This window comes from Acanthochromis polyacanthus, chromosome 8 (assembly GCF_021347895.1).
Source record: "Acanthochromis polyacanthus isolate Apoly-LR-REF ecotype Palm Island chromosome 8, KAUST_Apoly_ChrSc, whole genome shotgun sequence".
Classification (NCBI taxonomy): Eukaryota; Metazoa; Chordata; class Actinopteri; family Pomacentridae; genus Acanthochromis; species Acanthochromis polyacanthus.
In genome coordinates, this window is record NC_067120.1 from 42,880,378 (window position 1) to 42,894,732 (window position 14,355).

A 14,355-nucleotide genomic window follows, 5' to 3' on the forward strand; every position below is an offset into this window, starting at 1 on the left:
TTTCTTATAAGTAAGAGTTATCAATAATGCATAATGTTTTTATTATTTTGCTCTGGTTTGTGAATTGGTTATTTTCAAAATAAATTTATTTAATAATGGAAACAATGTTACAGAACCCTTTGTACTTACAGACAGGTCATGGGTACTTAGAGTGTAAGTACTTGGTACCTGCATAGGTAGGGAAGGTAGTTACAGGCAAAGTACTCAATAGTTGCACAGTAAGTGAAGCCAACAAGTGTTCACTTTATGATACAGCCCGGTTCCCAGTTGTTGACCAGTAGTTACAGGTAAGTACTCAGTAGTTAGACAGTAAGTGAAGCCAACAAGTGTTCACTTTATAATACAGCCCGGTTCCCAGTTGTTGACCAGTAGTTGCAGGTAAAGTGCTGGGTTGTTGCAGTGGAAGTACTGGATAGTTACACAGTAAGGAAAGACAAGGGTGATCTTAAGGGCCGGTTAACTTTCAAAGGTGAATTGGTGTCTCTGAAAAATAAAGATATTAAATAAATATGTTTTGTACGTCTGCATGTCTTGTCATTATTATGTGAAACACATACTCATCAATACCTTACAATATTTCAGTTTATCATTGGTCTACACACTCTGTGGGGGTCCATGGTGATTCTTAAGAGGAAGTGGCACATCAAGGTTTGTACAGTAAAGGCATATGTTCAGGAAAATGACACTGTTTTGATAAGTACATGGTAAAACACGGGAAACTACAGTGTAAGACTCCAGGACTTACACTGTAAGACACCAGCGTTAGTACCCCATAAGAGTCCACACAATGTCATGGTACATTTATGAGAGTTACACCCACAGTTAAGGAAACTACGCATTAAAACACGTCAAACTACAGTATAAGACATCAGCGTTAGTACCCCATAAGAGTCCGCACAATGTCATGGTACATTTATGAGAGTTACCCCCACAGTTGAAGAAACTACACATTAAAACATGTCAAACTACCATATAAGACACGAACGTAACTGCCCCATAAGAGTCCGTAAAATGTCATGCTACATTTATGAGAGTTACCTCCACAGTTGAGGAAACTACACATTAAGACATGTCAAACTACACTGTAAGACAACAGCACTTACACTGTCAGACACAAGTGTAAGCACTCCTCAGGTTGCGCGAAATGACATGTACATGTCCGACAGTTACCTTCAAAGTTGAGGAAACTACACTGTAAAGAGACGGGAAACTACTCTGTAAAACACGGGCCGTGTTATAAAGTGCTACCAAAAATTGTATTAAGGACACCTGCCTATAAGGTAGAACTTTCAGTTTATTCAATGGAATTTTTCATTCCGACATGTAAACGTCTCTAAAGATCATGAAACCAAGTGTAACAGAACTTTTGCAAAGCCCGGTATAATGGTGAATATTCTTGTAATGACTGATGTTTTGATGGTATGGTATGTGTCCGTGGAGGACACATACACAGCTGGAAGATCATAAAGTAATATATGTATTTGTGGTGTGAAAACAAATCATATGCTTTTAAGAAAATGAAATCTGGAGTTCTCAAAACATAGTGGTGTATACCTAAGGCAATATGACTTTTTAAAATGTATTAGAAACTTAACAATACAAAATGGTGGGATATGAACAAAAACTGCCACAGAATTATAGGAATGAGTGTACAGGAGACCAGGGCAAAGTTTTACATGACCTAATGATTACCAAATACACATGTCCTCTGTAAAGTGTGACCCATTGGTGAGATATGGTAAGCTGATGTCACGATCTGATCAACTGATTCAGAAAAGTACAATGGTGTCAGAACTGTCTACTAGGCCTTAAACGAGTGGAAAAGTGACCAACTCTCACAGCATAAAAGACTGTGCACGGTTCAGTATCTTCAGTACTTCTTGTGGTGTTAATTAGTGCTAAGGACTGTTCCTGGATTTTCTGTCAACCATAAATCCTGCTGCCCTGGAATGGTGACTTCTCCTGGTGATTATTTCAAAGATCTTAGAAGTTTTTGGACATCCGAGCACGGTCAAGATTTAGACTCTGGCCCATGATTTCGGACTGAGTTCCCACATCAAGATAGTGAGATGAATGGTTTCACACACCTTATCCAGTTCATCCAGGTAACTGTCAATGAAGTCTCGAGGCTCTCCAGGGACTCTGGTCTTCTTGTGCTCATTCAACAAATGAAGTACAAGGTCAGAAGAACGCTAAAAAACACAAAAATTTGTATGACTTTAATTATTGCTTTCACTCACAAAGAAAATTTGAGTTTTTTCAGTCGTTTGTGATAAGTCTCATTTTTACCTAAGTATTCTGAACAGACATACAATATGTAGGATATGTATGGCACATGATTTTTAATGTTACCTTAACTGCCTTAAAGGCCTTGTTGAATGGCAGTGGCAGCTTACGAATAAAGGGAAGAGAGCTGTACAGCTGAAACAACAACAAAAAATCATTACTTTATTTGAATCCAAATATGCAGATTCTGATTACAACTATGAATTGTTTTGATAAGATGGTTTTTTGTCAGTTATTTTGTTTGAATGAGACAAGTGAAGACAAAAATTATAGCTTGAGATAAAGCTTAGCAGGTTAATGTCACCTCCAGCTCCTATTCATAGGTCATCTCTCTTTATTTCCTGTTTTTTGGTTTTGTTTTGTTTTGTTTTGTTTTTTTGGCATTTCCTGTTCTGCACTTGTGTTTACTGTTGTCTCATTGCAGGTGTCTTCAGACTCACTGGTTTTGCTGATGTGTTTTGTGACTCAGCCTGTATGACTACCAAACCTGCTATTGGGATTTGGAAACCTCTGCCTGGTTGTTGTGCCTTTGAACGATAAACCTAGACTCCAGACTCGTACATTTTAAGTCCATACCCTTTTGTAGTCCGCAATAGTACAAAATTTCCATCAGCAGAGACTCAGCTAAATCAAACCCTGTCCTTGTTGCCTTAAACGTCCAAGAATAAGACACATAGGAGACGTGACCGACCCCATGTGCATTGACTCACCATCGCCCATGGTCCATTGCAGATCTTGGTAATCTCAGTGGTACTCTGAACAATCGTTGTGATGAACTCATCGTCATACTCATAGTGTGTACCAAAGACAACCTGGCACATGATGTTAGAGGCCACGTTATGAAACATAACTTGAGGAGTCAGAGTTTTGCCTGTAAAAGATATATTGGAAACTAATGTACAAAACAGTTGTACAAGAACACAACACATTACAGAGTCCATAACCTGTTTTCCACTGCAGGAACATTTGGCTGTATTCAGGGGAAAGGAAAAGTCCCTACTTCAGCATAGGTATTTCTGAGCAGTCCTGCAAAATGCTTTGTGGGGCTTGAATCTAAGTAGATAAACTTGGAGAAGACAATGCTGATGGGAGAACAAGTGTCATTTTTTCAGCCCTCTCATTATCCTCGTTGGACAGCAGCATTCTCCACTTAAATATTGTCAAGCAAAAAATAAAAAATGCCACAGGAGCAAAAATGGTTGTTAATCTTCAATGTCCTCTATGGTAATACAAGTAGAGTTGCACGAAGAAGCTGCTCTTTGCCATTGTTTTGGGGCAGTTAAACCTGTCAAATCCTACGCTGAAATGTAAGCAGAGTAAAAGAGTTGATCCATTGGCTGTTCCTGTCAACGTTTGTGTCAGTTGACTTCTGCCCTGATTTCCTGCACTAGAAAGTTGCCTGTTGCAACAATATTGTGTTGTGTGAACCCACCAATATTTTTATCCAGCATTTTCATGGTATATTGAATCTCGCCATGAATTCTCTCCTCCATTGATTTCTTCCCCAGACCAAAGTTCCTCATTGTCATCAGAGAAAAGCGACGGTGCTCCTTCCAGCTTGCGCCATAATCTACAGAAAACAATCCTATAACAGGTGGAGCAAAAAACAAAGTACTGATAAGTCAAGTAATGTAACTTTTTCGGAAAACATGTCTGTCAATGTGAACATTTACATTCTTGTCCAGTATCACAACATTTTTGGTTCTAGAGGTTCCTCAGGTCTTTCCCTGTCATGGTCTTTGTTTGTTTTTGTACTGTTTATTTTGAAATCACCTTTTATCATCTGTCCTATGACATAAAATGTCTATTTTACCTTTTCTCTGGGTGACATCATTAATAAGCATATCTTGAGGTCATCCAGCAAATTCAGCAGCCTTGCTCACCATAGCCTCCTTCATGGCCTTCACCCCATTGATGACTACAATCGGTTTACGGCCGAGGAACAGACTGTAGACATTTCCGTAAGACTTCCTCAGCTGTAAAGGAACATTACAGAGGGGTGTTTAAGATACATGTTTAATATTTTCTGATATTTTTAAGTGGTTTAGTGTTGTTGTTTTTTTGACCTGTTGGGGATTGTGACAAAAATAGACACAGCAGAGCAGATTTAATCATAAGGAATGAAGGAGGGGAAGAGATTTAAAAAAAAAAAAAATTAAACTACTGTATCAAAATTAATAAATGGAAAGAGTAATGCCGAATTTTTTTATTTCATTTTATTTTGTCATATTTAATTTGTTATTTCAGTTGTGTGGAGGGAGCTCGCAAAATAAGAATTTCAATCCTCAGGACAACCTCTGTGGTTCTGCTGTGTGCATGACAATAATGTTCTTGAATCTTGAATCTTGAGTATGTGCTTCAACAGCATTTAACTCTATTGCATTTAAAGAATAAAACATGTTTTTGTTTGTTTGTTTGTTTGTTTGTTTGTTTGTTTCTTTTATAGTTATTCCCAACCCACCCATGTTCATTGAGAAGCATGTGGTTATTTTGCACCAGCCTGGTGTTACTGGTGTACAATTTAATGGAGTGGATGACCATCTGTTGTAACACTGCACTCTGAATTATATCCTGCATGTTTGTCCATGTGTCCTGCTGTTCTCAGATTGCTGCAGGAATTTAGTGGCCTTTTTATACAGTCTAAAGCAGCTGTAGATAAAAGTAAAAATTGGAATCAATCACATACAGTTGTGAACAAAAGTTTACATGCACTTGTAAAGACCATGTATATGATGACAATCTGGAGTTTCTAAAGACTGCCATGATTCCTGATTTTCTGTGATGAAATCATTGAAACACAAGTATTTTTTTTAATCACAAAAACTGCAATTTGGTTCTTTCATAGACAGTTTTAAAATGAAAGATTCCTTAAAGTATTTCACTTTATATTGAATGTGTCATATGAGCACATAGTTGTGAACAAGCTTCATATGACATAAAATTTAATAATATGAAGAGTTTATTTGCAAAAACAGATAACTCCTTTTTGATAAATTTTCAGAAAACTTTTTTTTTTATTGTTTACTTGAGATAATATCAATCAAACTGAAGTTGAGTGGATTTGACTCGGTAGAAAAATACATGACAAAATAGAGAAAAATTATCATTATTATCTTAAGTAAACAATAAAAAAATGAGTTTTCTGAAAACAGAGTTACTGTTTTTGCAAATGAACTCTTCATATATAGATGCTGGATTTCAGATTTTCAGTCATTTTAAGCTGTAATCATTAAGTGTTGCGCTAGTCAGCTGCCTGTGTGCTGAGGCGGAACTTTTGTATGCTGCCGCGCACGCCAGTCGGATCCATTTAAAGGTCGGATTCATTCATTCTCGAAAATGAACTGTTTGACGAACGAGTAACCGGGAGGGTGAGCATACGGTAAACTTACTCTACCTAACTTTAAGCAACTGCGTGATGTGTTCAACCTGTGAAGAGGCAGCTGGTGAGTGACTGTTCTATTTTTAGATCTTGGGTTGCGCTGTGCCGCTGCTTTCGGACGTTGAGCGCTAGCATTTAGCCTTCAATTGCATTCTGTTTATGCTCTGTGCGGGCTGTGCGTAGTAGTTGTGTATTGATTCTGTGTCTACATGGTGTGGGGATAAAATGTGCAATGATTTGGGCTGTGCTCTGGTTGGTTACAAAACTCTCTTAGTTAATATTACTGTTGATTGGTAATTAGACATTTACTCCAGTTTAATACTTGCTGCTGTATTTATTGAGCAATGTGCAATATATTTATTGGACATCTGTGCAATTGATGATTTGTTCTGTTCAGTGGCTATGTATTATGAATTGGTTTGGTGAAGGCATTTTTTTCATATGCATTTCAGAGTAATTAGGTAAATCAATTAATACTATTTAAATGAGCAATTGAGTTTATTAGTTGCAATTAATTTGGAATTGAGATCTGCTAAAATCAATTAACTATTTATTTATTTATTCACTTACCTGCTGGTTATTTTATTCACTGTAAATTGTATATTCATACTGGTGTTCAATGTGTGTTTTTTCTAAAGGTTTTTACCTGACTGACTTGTGGCATTCAAACTAAACCAAAATAAACTGAAAAGTTGGAAAAGTTAAAGGATGTTGTCCGAGTAAAATCTGATGCTGATCACAGTGATTGAGCATACTCCTTCAAGCATGGCGCGCAGGAAAAGTTTAATGGATACGCTTGACATTAAGATCAAAACAAATGAAAGCCTTGAAATATTTTACTTTATGTGTAATAATTACAGAATACATGAACATTTACTTTTGCAAATAAAATACTCAAGAGAACCCAGAACTTCTCACAATATTCATATTTTTTGAGCTGCACCTGTAAATGCTTTATACATTTTTAAATTATCGTCCAGAATTCTCCTGTGTTTCTGTCAAGGGACATTGCTGTTTTCAAATGCATTTTTTTAATGCACTGAGCACCGCAAAGCTCAGCTCTTTCACCCACATAGTGCTGAACTCTTGCATCAAAAATGTCCTCACATTTGTTTTCTTTTCAAACACTGATTGTACATGATCAACTATGCCTGCCTATAATCCTCCTCTGGTGCTAGTGCCAGCCTTAATGAATTTCAGCCAGTATTGCTGTGTCATGCCTGTGATACAATCAGTTAAACATTAAAATTAAACATGATGCATAAATGAATTTGATCAGATTGAATTTGACTTATCTCCACAATCAAAATTACAAACTGGTCTTGACCTGTCATACTGCTTGGACACACTCCAAGTGTGCAAGAAGTCAACTCACTGCCAACAATCACATAAAAGAACAGGATCTGTAGCGTTACTGAGCAACCCATGCTCATGTAAGTATCCACTGGTGAGATTCTTTAATAATTACAGCAGTTAAAGGAATTTTAAGAGCAACATCATTCATTGCAACATTTTCTTACTTTCTCCAAGTCCTCCAAGGGGTTCTTTAGATTTAGTTGCAAAATGTTCCCCACTATGGGCAGGACAGGAGGTCCTGGTGGAAAATCTTTGGGCCTCCTGGGCCTCAACTGAAGGACGATGAAGCAAATGCATAGCCCCAGCAGGACAGCTGAAAGAAACATGGTAGCACGGATCGGACTGAATGAAAGAGAGAGAGTGATTACCCTGCTTTTAAAGAATACCTCTGACCTGAGCCCTGCCTCCTCTGGCTGTGCTTTTCTGTATTAAGTGAGTACATCAAGAACACAGAGGTGACCATTTGGATTAAGAGGAAAAAAGCTGTTGTCAGTGGCATATTGTCAGATAATCTGAAGTTGATGGGGCACCAGTCGACTTACAAGCTGTGTGTCTTGGGAACACTTCATTGAGATAATCTGAGTTGGACCTTAATGGGATTTGGTCTTGGGAGTCATCGGGATTCTAGAGATCACAGTGAAATCTGGTTCTCCTGCATCCTCAGAGCAGATGAATTTAAACTTTCTCAACAGAGTCACCATGATGAGGAAAAGCTCGATACATGCCAGACCCTCTCCGAGACACATCCGAGGACCTGTGGAATAAAAAGCACCTCGAAGTCATCCACAGCAGTTTGATTTGACTCATTCTATCTGTGCCTGCCACTCCAAGTGTGATACGGTTTTAAAACAAACTCTTCCTGGTCACTGAAGATGTTTTCAGGGTTGAATTCATGAGGATATTTCCACTGAGCCTCCTCATTCAGCACTGAGCTCAGGTTCTGGATAATCATCATACCCTGAGGAGGAACAAAGGTCATGAAGCTGAAAGTGCACTTCACACTGCTGGTGTTGAGAATAATTGAGCACATATTTAAGAAATGCATCAGTTGGAATTTACTGTATAAGAAGGATTCTGGAAGTACAAAATGTTCCCCGGTTCAACAGGAAAATGGATCCTGGTAGAAAGTTCTTAGGCCTCCAAGATTTCAGTTGAAACATGGTAGGATGGATTGGAGTCTTGGATTAGCTATAAAAGGATATATAGTCTTAGCCCTGTCACTTTATTTCTCGGCATTAAGTTAAGACATATACCACAGATGAGATTGTTTGGAGCAAAGTCCAAGAAACACTGAAGAGAGAGTCAGTCTCCAGTGGAGGGTGACGCATGCCTTATCTGTGACTATATCAAACAACTTTCTGATTACTTACTGTAACTTCAACATTCTGTGAATAACTTTCAAGAATGTGTTTGCTATCTATGCAATTTACTTTGTGCTGTTCAGTTATGGTAAACTCAGATAACTTTATTTTTTCTTTTTTACTATCATACAAAGAAAACAGAAATAACAGACTGTACATTACATAGATGTCCTGCAGTCTGAATGTCAAATACCACTCTAACCCTGTGATACATGGTGTCCCCCACAACCGTAATTCCATCTGAAACCACATTGTTAATTACTCCAAACCGGCAGATATCACCCTCGAATGCCTTTTTTTCTATTTTGGAATGATATTGTCTTGACTAAATTTTCAATCAAAGGTTCAAAATAGATAATCATCACCTCTGAAACAGCTGCAAAAACCTTTCATTCAACAACAAGCAGAGAGGTACAAAAATATTCTCTGGTGATGCTGGAAACATTTTGATCATGTCAGGGATAATTGGTTGTTATAGTTGACAATGACTTTACTGTTTCACGATACATTAATGTGAACAACTCCTCCTCCTGCAGGTATTTAATAAATAATGGAAATAGTTCTAAACAGCTGGAAGCAACAAACTTAACCACCACCATTCTGTGTGTGACATCTCAGCTGTCTGATGTGAAGGCAAACAGACGTGCACAGTGTGATTTGCCATCAGAACCTGGCTCAGACTGATCTGCTGTTCATGCTCTTTCTGGAATCATTTATATGAGAATTTAATGAAGTTACCAGTGCTGTTGCTCTACCTGTGTAGATAATACTTCATTTGCATATTTAAGTGGAACATTTCAAAAAATTGCATTACAGACCAACAATTATCTAAATGCAAGTAATGAACTGGGAGTTCTTTATGAGTTTGAGCATGACCCATTAGTGAAAGATTAAACCTTGTCGTGTATCTTAAACCATTGTTGACTGGTGTCCACTAAAATATAGTTTTGTATCTTGCTCTAAATAGTACATATTAAAAAATGTACACTTCAGTATGTTTTCTATCTTGTTTGGAAGAAGTAAAAGCTTTATTTTTATAAAGAAGACTTACACATTTTTTTAAGAATTCATGAATGAAACAGTGAGTGGTACATTCAGCTACAGGAAGCTTATTGGAAATACAGCAGGCATGTCATTGGGAAATGACCAAATAAGTGAATCCTTGGAAGTGAGGGAGCGGAGCGACCGAGCCGGGGGGAGGGTTTGGGAAGAACCTTTGAAATTTAAAGGCTGAAATGGTGCATTCTGGTGAACTCTGACACCTAGAATTCTTTAGACATGAAGGCTTAAAAAAATGTCTGTATGGGACCTTCTAGGCACCCCCCAAAAACAGGCCAAAGTCATGTTAATGTGATGAAACCAAATATTTATACTGGATTCAAATTTGAATGAGCCACATGAAGTCATCACTGTGTGCTTTCCGATCGACCATGGGAGTGAGCCTCTTCTGTTGAGGAACTTGTGGGGCAATGCCACTGGGTTGTTGCAACCATAGACATAATAAAGAGTAGACGCCGCATCAACCGCTACTGCCTATTGGGGCTGACGAGCGGTGGGGCCGCCATCTTGGTCCGGTCAGCCGCTCCACTCAGCGCTGTTTGACAGCGCTTTTAATCCATCTTAACTCTGAATATTAAACTGATTTTCACGCGTTTTTTTATTTTTTTGCTGCAAACGTCAGACATGTAGCTATGATACAGGACAAATGGTTGGGCGTATTTTAATATTCATAGCGGGAATAATAGATAATAATAATAATAATAATAGGTAAGAGAATATTCTGATATTAAGCTCGACTGTAGACAGGTATTTTGCAAACACTGTAAACACACACACACTAATATATGTTAGAGAAGCAGATAATGGTAGTGAAGTCAATTATTTTAATAATTTGAAGAGACAATATATGATTACGCTATATATACATATATAAACAAAATACTGACGAACACATTTCTATATAAAACTATATATATATCTATATTGTCATTTTCTGATATATCTTTTTTAATATATATGTGTGAATTATATTGATAGTCTACATATGATTTATATAATTTTCTCTGATATATTGATTATATTAATACTCCATCTATGATTTATATATATTCATTTTCTCTGATATATTTAACTTCTATCTATAGTTTTATATAGAAATGTGTTCATTAGTCAGTATTTTGTTTATATATGTATATATAGCGTAATCATATATTGTCTCTTCAAATTATTAAAATAGGCTAATTGACTTTACTGCCATTATCTGCTTCTCTAACATATATTAGTGTGTGTGTGTGTGTTTACAGTGTTTGCAAAATACCTGTCTACAGTCGAGCTTAATATCAGAATATTCTATGACTGTTAATCCCGCTATAAATATTAAAATACGCCGAACCATTTGTTCCTGTATTATAGCTACATGTATGACATTTGCAGCAAAAAATAAAAATAAAAATGCATGAAAATCAGTTTAATATTCAGAGTTAAGATGGATTAAATGCGCTGTCAAACAGCGCTGAGTGGAGCGGGTGACCGGACCAAGAGGGCGGCCGTATTTCTCGCTGCGCAGCAGCCCGAGCGGCGTCTAGTCTTTATTATGTCTATGGTTGCAAGTACACACTACTGATCCCGTATGTTTGGTCCTATTGTCGCGTTTCTTCCCTCCGCCGGGTGAAAAAATGCTGGGCATTTGGTGGTTAGAGCGCTTTTCGTACAATTTCCTGGCATGATTTTTCGTTTCATGTGGTTTATCAGCGCTTGGCATCCTCTGTCACTGTATTTTGTCTCATCGTCGCACACCATGCACCTCGCTTTCCCAGCTACATCTAACTTTCGATTATGCTCTCAATCGTTGTTTCCAACTCGTGCTTTTGCCAGCGCACTGTTGACAACTACGTGCAATCCAACCCTATACCCCTTACACCCTATATTTTTTTCTCATCGAATTTGGGCGATTCACGTTGGGTCTCAAAATTGATACCTCGATACGCGAATTTTCGCGGATCCGAGACCAAATAACATGCCTGATACAGTAAATACATTCATTAGATGAACTTGAGCAAAAAAAAATGTTAACCAGAAACATTTGCGTTAAAGTAAAAAGGTTTATTTTGTTTTCTCAATTCATTCATGTAAACCAGCAAAGCTTGTATGGTTCACATTGACGGAAACAGTTGAACCACATATATGTTGAAAAATGGAACGTTTTCTTGTCATGATCATCTCATTTTGTGTCAATATGGTACAGTGTACTTAATGATTAATACTGAGACTGATAATAGGTCCAAATTAATTGAATGATTTGGGATTCACAGCTATAAAAGAGTCAGTTTTTCTGTCTGCACTATTTCTGCTGTGTCTTAAGGCCGCTTCATGCCGATGACCTGAGTTGGACTTCATGCGATAAGGTCTGGGAGACAAAGTGATGCCATAGACTGGCGTGTAGTCTGGTTTTCCCTGCATTGTCAGGCCAGATGAAGTTAAACTTCCTCAGCAGAGTCACCATGATGAGGAAGAGCTCCATACGAGCCAGGCCCTCTCCGAGGCACATCCGAGGAACCTGAGGAACAAAAAAACAGTTTCATTTGATTCATCCCATCTGTGACTGTCACTCCAAGCGTGATAGAGTTTTTATGCTCTTGTACCGCAGAGAAAGGCATGAAGGCCTCTGGTTTAACAAACTCTCCCTGGTCATTCAGGAAATTTCCAGGGTTGAATTCATGAGGGTATTTCCACTGTCCCTCCTCATTGTGCAATGAGGTCAGGTTCTGAATGATCGTTGTACCCTGAGGAGGAAGTAACCGGAAAAAAAGGTATATAAGATGCTCTAAAGTGGGTTCAACTAGAAGGCAACTGGAATTCACTTGTTGGTTTTTGAAGACATTTCACTGCTCATTCAGGAGGCTTTCTCAGACTGATGGGGAGTCAAAGACATATCATCACCTATAACTCATATGGCTTATGGCCGTTTAAAAAACTGAAGATTCACATAAATCACAGTGTAAACTTCCAGGTGAGGAATGACTCAAGGTGTTCATGGTGGCCAACTTTCTTGGGAGAGATGTCAAGACTGTATTAAAAGTACCTGAAAGGTGGTGTCATGGATGACCTCTTTCGATTTAATATAGATGGATTCCTTCATTCCTCTCTTGAAACACCATTTCTCTCCAGAATGTGAACATTGCTGTCCTCTAAGGAGTGGCCCTTGTCCTTGAGATGCAGATGGACTACTAACCTTCATCCTGATAGCTGACTCTATTGTACCACAACTTTATTCACCTTTTTAGAGGCATAAGGTGTGAGAATGTTGTTCCATCTGTTCTGTTTTTTGGAATATGCATCTGGGACTCTCCTTCAGTCAGTTATAACTGAAGAAACCTCTTGGATAAAATTGAAAAGTCTTCAAGAACCAAAAGTGCAGTTTCCTGCTCCTGAAGTTCTTATGGATTACCATGACCTGGATGACTAAGAACCTACCCAGGTAAAAGATGATCTTAACTTTGTTGTCTTTGTCACAAAACCTATTTAACCAGTTGCGTCTTACCTTCGGAATGGAATATCCTGCAAGCTCTGTGTCTTTCGTTGTGCAGTGGAAGACACTGAGTGGAAACAGTGTTGGACATCCTCTGCACTTCGTGGATCACAGCCTGTATGAGAGAGGTTCAACATTTGACAATGCAGGCCTTTAGAAGCTCAGCCCCAAGAGCTCAGGTCAATACAGCTGCAGTAGGGGAATTACCTGCAATGTACAGTGATTACAATGGATTTCCAAATTCCACGCGATTTTCTGTATCTCCAACCTTAAGCTAACGTTGCATTATGATTTAACAGATGTTGGCACTCAAGCCCAGGCACACCTTAAATTCTGTCTGAACAGGGTACAGTACAGTACCTGCACGTAAGGCATGTTATGTCTGTCGTCAAACAGGCCGATCCTTCCCTTCCAACACCTTGTCTATCTCTTGCTGACATCGCTCTGAAGTGGAAAAGAAAATATCTCATGTTTCTTTTCCATATTTCACAAAACAATGAGATTACAACAAAATGTCAAGGGTCAAATGAATTGGTAAAATCACTGCTTCCCATTCAGCGTCCTAGTATGTTGCATGGTAACATACTTGCATGGCTTTGTGAAATACCTGAATGGAATTCAGTCTCTGTTTCCCTTCAACCTATGTTTTTTATGTGGGTACTTCAAAAAGTTATGGCCTCAGTCGTTCAAATCATATTTTCAATTATAATGCCATATAGTATTCAGTTAAAGTAAACAAAGGTATTTAAAAATCAACGAGGAAGTGGAAGTAACACACAAGCTTATGTTTTTTGACAAAATGAATTTCAGAGGTTTTGATCAATGCCAGTCACGTAAGATCTGTTGCTTAAATTGGCCAGAGGATCAAATGGAGTTATTGAACCCTGTTTTGTAAGTATGGAAGTGGGTGTCTGTAATTCTTATGAACACATAAAAATTTAATAAAGACAATGGGTCAATTACAGAGTCAGTGAAATAAGGGGGAAACCCATGATTGGGTGTGCAGTTATACCTTGTATGTGTGGGTAGTTCATGAGGTAAAGAAAACCAGTCAGCAGGGTGTTGGAGGTTGTGTCAGTGCCAGCAAAGTGAAGATCTGCTGCAAACCTGTTGAGCTGGTCCTCTGAAAATGAAGGGTCATCTGGTCTCTAAAACAAAAGAGTGTTCTTTGTAAGAGAGATGCAAGTGAGGTAAAATGTAATTATATTATACTGACAATCACACTTTTAAAAACATTTGATTCCATTTTTATTGTCAGACTTTTATTTATATGTAAAGGGTACAGGATGTAAAGTAGAAATCTGAACAGCCAATCAGAGCGTTCGACACAAGCAGAGTTGATTGATAGTTTTCTAGTTTTTTAAGAAAAGATAATTAAAGAGCAGATTTGTTATTTATTCTCATTATTCTCCAAAGATAGCTTTATGAAGAGTACAATCACATTG

General features: G+C 38.0%; 1 long non-coding RNA gene and 1 pseudogene across 1 annotated transcript; both read right to left on the reverse strand.

The window, feature by feature from the left end:
* Positions 1-316: 316 nt before the first annotated feature.
* LOC127535168 (uncharacterized) lies at positions 317-3,420 on the reverse strand. The gene is made up of 4 exons (XR_007943824.1): positions 2,997-3,420; positions 2,353-2,421; positions 2,088-2,192; positions 317-483 (listed from the first exon to the last, which is right to left on the reverse strand). It is a non-coding gene; the product is annotated as an uncharacterized LOC127535168 (long non-coding RNA).
* Positions 3,421-3,644: 224 nt separating this feature from the next.
* Positions 3,645-7,393, reverse strand: LOC127535142 (cytochrome P450 2C70-like; annotated as a pseudogene).
* Between the last annotated feature and the right edge of the window lie 6,962 nt (positions 7,394-14,355).